Here is a 5,336-nt window from a genome sequence, read left to right as displayed (position 1 = left end):
TCCAGGCTCCAAAACTGTGAGAAATAATTTTTTGATTTTGTAAGTTACTTAGTCTAAGGTATTTTGTTACAGCAGTTTGAATGGACTGAGATACTTACTGTGCAATTTGTATCATTAAAAAATCATAATCTTAATGGTTAAGGTATGCTTTTTCTTCTTTATTTTACCCACTTTTAGTTCATTCATCTGTGACATGTGAGTTCAGGTGTTCGTAATTATTTTAGTCTATTTGTAGTGCTATAACAAAATTACCTGAGGGCTAGGTAATTTTTAAAGAAGAGAATTTTATATATCATAGTTCTAGAGGCTGGGAAATCCAAGATCAAGGTACCAGCAAAGTTCAGTGTCTGAGGGCTAGGTAATTTTTAAAGAAGAGAATTTTATATACCATAGTTCTAGAGACTGGGAAATCCAAGATCAAGGTACCAGCAAAGTTCAGTGTCTGGTGAAGGTCCAACATACTGCCTTAAATACATGGCAAAAAGGACAGGAAGGCCAAACCCTGTGCAAAGTTTCTTTTATAAATGACTTAATCCTACTCACAAGGGAGGAGCCCTCAAGACCTAGTGACCTCCTGGAGGTTCCACCTCTTAATATTGTTACATTGGATATTAAATTCCAACATGAATTCTTCAGGAAGCACAAACATTCAAACTATAGCATAGTTTATCTACTTGGCATCTTCTACTATCATCAGATTTCAATTACAAAATGTTTAAGGTGTAGATCTCAATTGGCTATAATCTAGATGAATTATTAATGAGCTCTAATGGCTCCTCCATCAACACAGAAAAAGGTCCAGACTCCTAAGTTGGTCTCCATGTCTCTTTATTTTTTGCCTCAAAATGTTTGTGCAAACCTCAGTTCCTATTATGTCTCCTACTATATCCTACCATATCCTAAGACAATTTCAACTCACTTCACACTGTGCTACTTCTAACTCCCATATTTTGGATCATGTTTGTATCTTCGTTTTGCACTCTTTTTTTGTCTCCCTTTAAACCCCATCTCAAATTCCAGTACTGTAAACAAGTCTCCAATGTTCATTTAGACAGCTGTTCCTCTGAAAGCCTCCTATAATATTTGCATATCTATATATTCTCTGAGACTTTGTATGAATATTATTTGTATTTGTCTCCTCCACTAAGATAGGAGTACTTAAATTAAAAGGACATTCAGCATAAAAATAGATGCTAAATATCTATGTGCTATGTTCAAAAGTTAGAATAAAACTCTGGTTTATAAAACATTCTTTAGCTGTTATTTCAATTTTTTATCTCAAGGTAATAGGTATTATAAATCTCATTTGTTTAAGAAATATGCCAAATATCTAGTAACATCTAACAGAGCCAAGATTTAAATCTACAATTTTCAACTTCAAATTTTCAGCTATAATTTAGAGAATGGAAGTCAAATAGGTTAGTTAATCATTGCCCCAAAATACAGGATTTGAATTCAGCTCTTCTGATTCTGAGCCTAGTGAATTTTCCATTTTATCAGTAGCCTGACAATGCATGTTTAAAAGCAGTAGGTAAAAGTTTGATTTGTGGTAAATAAATGGATTCAGACAGCTCTGTGAACAGTTCACACAATTTTGTACATTGTAGAAGAGGACATTTACAAGTTGAAATATATTAATAATTGACCATTAAATAAATCAAAGGGATACAAATGGACAACATGTATATGAAAAAGATGTTCAAAATCACTAATCATCAAGGAAATGCAAATTAAAACTATAGTGAGAAACACCTCACTCTAGTATGAATGGCTATTACCAAGAAGACTAAAGATAACACGTGCTGGCAGGAATGTGGAGAAAAGGAAGCTTTGGCACACCATTGGTAGCTGTGTAAATTAGTATAGCCATTATGGAAAATAGTATAGAAATTCTTCAAAATATTAAAAATGGAAGTACCATTTTATCTAGCAATCCCACTACCAAGCATAAGGTCAAAGGAAATCAGTATGTCAGAAATATCTGTACTCCCATATTTATTGAAGCACTATTTACAATAGCCAAGAAACAGAAATAGCCTCAATATCCATCAAATACTAATTTAATAAATAAAATGTGGTACATACACAAAAGAGAATACTCTTCATCCCTAAAAAATAAGAAAATCCTATCATTTGACACAATAGAGATGGAACTAGAGATCATTCTGTTAGGTAAAATAAGTCAGGCATAGAAAGAAAAGCACTGCATCATCTCACTGGTATGTGGAATCATACAATGTTGATCTTATAGAGGTTGAGAGTAAACTGGAGGTTTCCTGAGATTGAGGAGAGTACAGGAGAGTCAAGATGGGGGAAGATTGATGAGTGGGTACCAAGCTAGAGTTGGATTACACATTCTGGTATGTTATTTCACAATAGGGTGACAGTTTAAAATGAGAATGTACTATTTATTTCAAAGAATTAGTAGAAAGGAGTTTGAATATTTTCACCATAGAGAAATGATAAACATTTGAGGAGATAAGTATATTTAACCCAATTTGAACATTATATAATGTATTAAAATATTACATGGTACTCTATAAAAATACATATAATTTTGTTTATGTATCAAATAAAAATAAATTTTAATTTTAAAAATAAAAAAAACATTGATGTGCCATAAAAGGAAGGACAAACATTATAAACCTCTATTATCATTTAAAGTACTTCTATTGTCCTTCAAATTCCATAAAAATGACCTGGATGTAGTATACACAGTGATTATGCAAACTGCCTCAACATTCCATAAAATGTGCAGAAAGTTTGTAAAACACCATACTCCTACAATATATATAAAACTTAAAATACTAGTTCTAAAAAACATAAAAGTTTACAATTTTATTTATAGTTTTTTATTTCACTTTTTAGTAATCATAGCTTAGCTCAAAGTGGAATTTTTATCTTAGTTGTTTTATCAAAAGTTTATATTTAAATATTTTATATATTTTTCTGAGTTGAAGTTAAATATTTAAAATTGACCATAGATTCACAAATAAAAAGGTATTTTCCTTTTTCCTCTCAAAGAGCTACAGTAGTATCTGAATATTTTAAAATCTTAATTATTTCCCTGTGAATTTAGCATATGTCTGTCTTTGCTTCTCTTTCTTTTTTTTTTTAACCTACAATATTCAGTTCTATTGCAATTGACACAAAAGCAATTCCCTAATGGATACTTAAGGGGAGAAAAACAGATTTGTTCACTACCATATTTTATAAATATGATGGTGCTGATGGGCACTTTATGTCAGACAGAATATGGTTGGAGGTGAAATAGTGGTAGGACATAGCATAAATTTTATGTTCTCATAGGAGTATGTAAATAAGTATATTAAGTATGCTGAATATAGCAGGTTCTAATAAAAATTGCATGAATAATGAAGAAGACTTGAATATACAGGCAAACAAATAAGTGGAATTGACTTGAACAAAGTTACTCAAAAGGTGAAGCAGCCTGAGAACCTCCTGGAGAGTCCATGTCAGCTCTGGGCTCCAAAGCTCAACTCTGAATCTCTCCAAATTCCATGTGACTTGCAAGAATTACAGCATCTCGGAGCAAAAAAAAGGTGAAGAAATAACTGTCTGGGTTTGAATCTCACCATACTCCACACTTCTCTTAATGAATGGAGGAACAGAGGTGGCTAAGGAGGTCACATGCCACAGCAATCAAGATGAAACACCAGAGTCAGCAAAAGGCAGAGTCAGAAGAGTGGGGAAAATGGATGGAGCAAGAACCAACAAGCAATTAACAAATTCCAAGTGGACAGCCTATAACAGGCACATTTTTAACAGTTTATTTCTCCAATTATCAAAGAATTAAATGTAGAATGTAGGAGATTTGGAAAATGTGCAAAACTGTATTGAAGAAAAATAAAAGTCACCCTTAATCACACGGCTCACAAATAATTATTTTAAATTATTATTATTTTTTTTACATTTTAGCAAATTCAAGAAAATTACCTTTTGCCTATTATTCTCTAAGTTATGCTTGTATTAATATATTTAAAGGGACTATACAGTATATAAACTGTTTCTGCTTTCCTTTTGTTGGTTATTAGGGACACTTCCTTGTTATGAATTAATGTTTTGTGATATAGATGTATATATTTTATTTTATACATATCTATGTATATAAATATATACACTCTATAATTCCTGAAATTTGGGGCTTATATACTCAATTTATATTTATATTGTCTTCCTCTAAACATTTCCTAATTTTTTCTAATTTAATTATTATATGTTTAAATACATTTTATATGCTCAATATATTGTATGTTTTGATATACAATGGATCAGTCTCTGTTGCTTCCCATTATAAAATTATTTTTTCATTTTCATACATCTAAAATGATATTAAGAGAGGTTCAAGATGGCGGACTAGAGGACGACTGCATTTCATGTTGCTCCAGGACTCAAGATTCAAAAGAGGAGATAGTGACTTGGGACCAACTCAAAGCCGCAGGGTGAGTTTCTCCCATAGGGGAGGCGTCCCCGATGGGGCAGTAGCCCCGGAACGCAGAGAACTTTGTGAAGTAGAGTGACTCGGCGGGTCGCCCCTCCCCCGCCAGAGCGGTAAAAACGGACAGCGAAGCGGAGCGAAAAATGGCGGATTGAAGTTTCCAGGACCGCGGGCAGATTCTCTAACCTAAGGAGACTCGTCTGTGAAGGGTGAGGCCCAGGAGGGAGGTCCGGGCCCCTGGGAACGTTGCCTGCGAAGGCTGCCCTGCCCAGGCGGCAAGACACACCTCCCCCGCTGGAGCAGTGAACTCAGGAAGCGGGGAACTTTGCAAAGGAGGTTGTGCGACACACCGCTTGGTTTTGAAGCGATCTGCCAGGGCTCCAGCGGCTGCCAGAGAAAGAGTGGCTGCCAGAGAAAGAGAACGTTGCCTGCGAAGGCTGCCCTGCCCAGGCGGCGAGTTGTTTGGATCCAGCAACCACCTGAGCAACGGGGAGGGGACTGCCCAGAGGAGGTGGAGGTACGCAGTGAGTGGCTTGGTCTCCAAGCGCCCACACAGAGCACCGGGTGGCTGTCTGGAGGAAGAGACGAGCGATGGGTCACTGGGGCTTGGAACATATGTACGAGGCTCCAAGTGACTGCTCAGAGGAGGGGTCGCATAGCCAGGCCGATTAGGTGCATAGCAAGGTCCGGTCCAGGGACCTAGGCACCTTTTCTTGAATGAACTACACAGAGACAAGCTGAGGGGCGAAGTGAAGGTTCCAGGACTTCGGGCAGCTTCTCTAAGAAGGGACAACCTAAGGAGACTCGTCTACGAAGGGTGAGGCTCCCAGGCCCAGGAGAGCTACACAGAGACCAGCTGAGGGGTGGAGCGAAGGTT

Source organism: Sciurus carolinensis, chromosome 13 (assembly GCF_902686445.1).
Source record: "Sciurus carolinensis chromosome 13, mSciCar1.2, whole genome shotgun sequence".
Lineage (NCBI taxonomy): Eukaryota > Metazoa > Chordata > Mammalia > Rodentia > Sciuridae > Sciurus > Sciurus carolinensis.
This window is presented reverse-complemented; position numbering follows the sequence as displayed.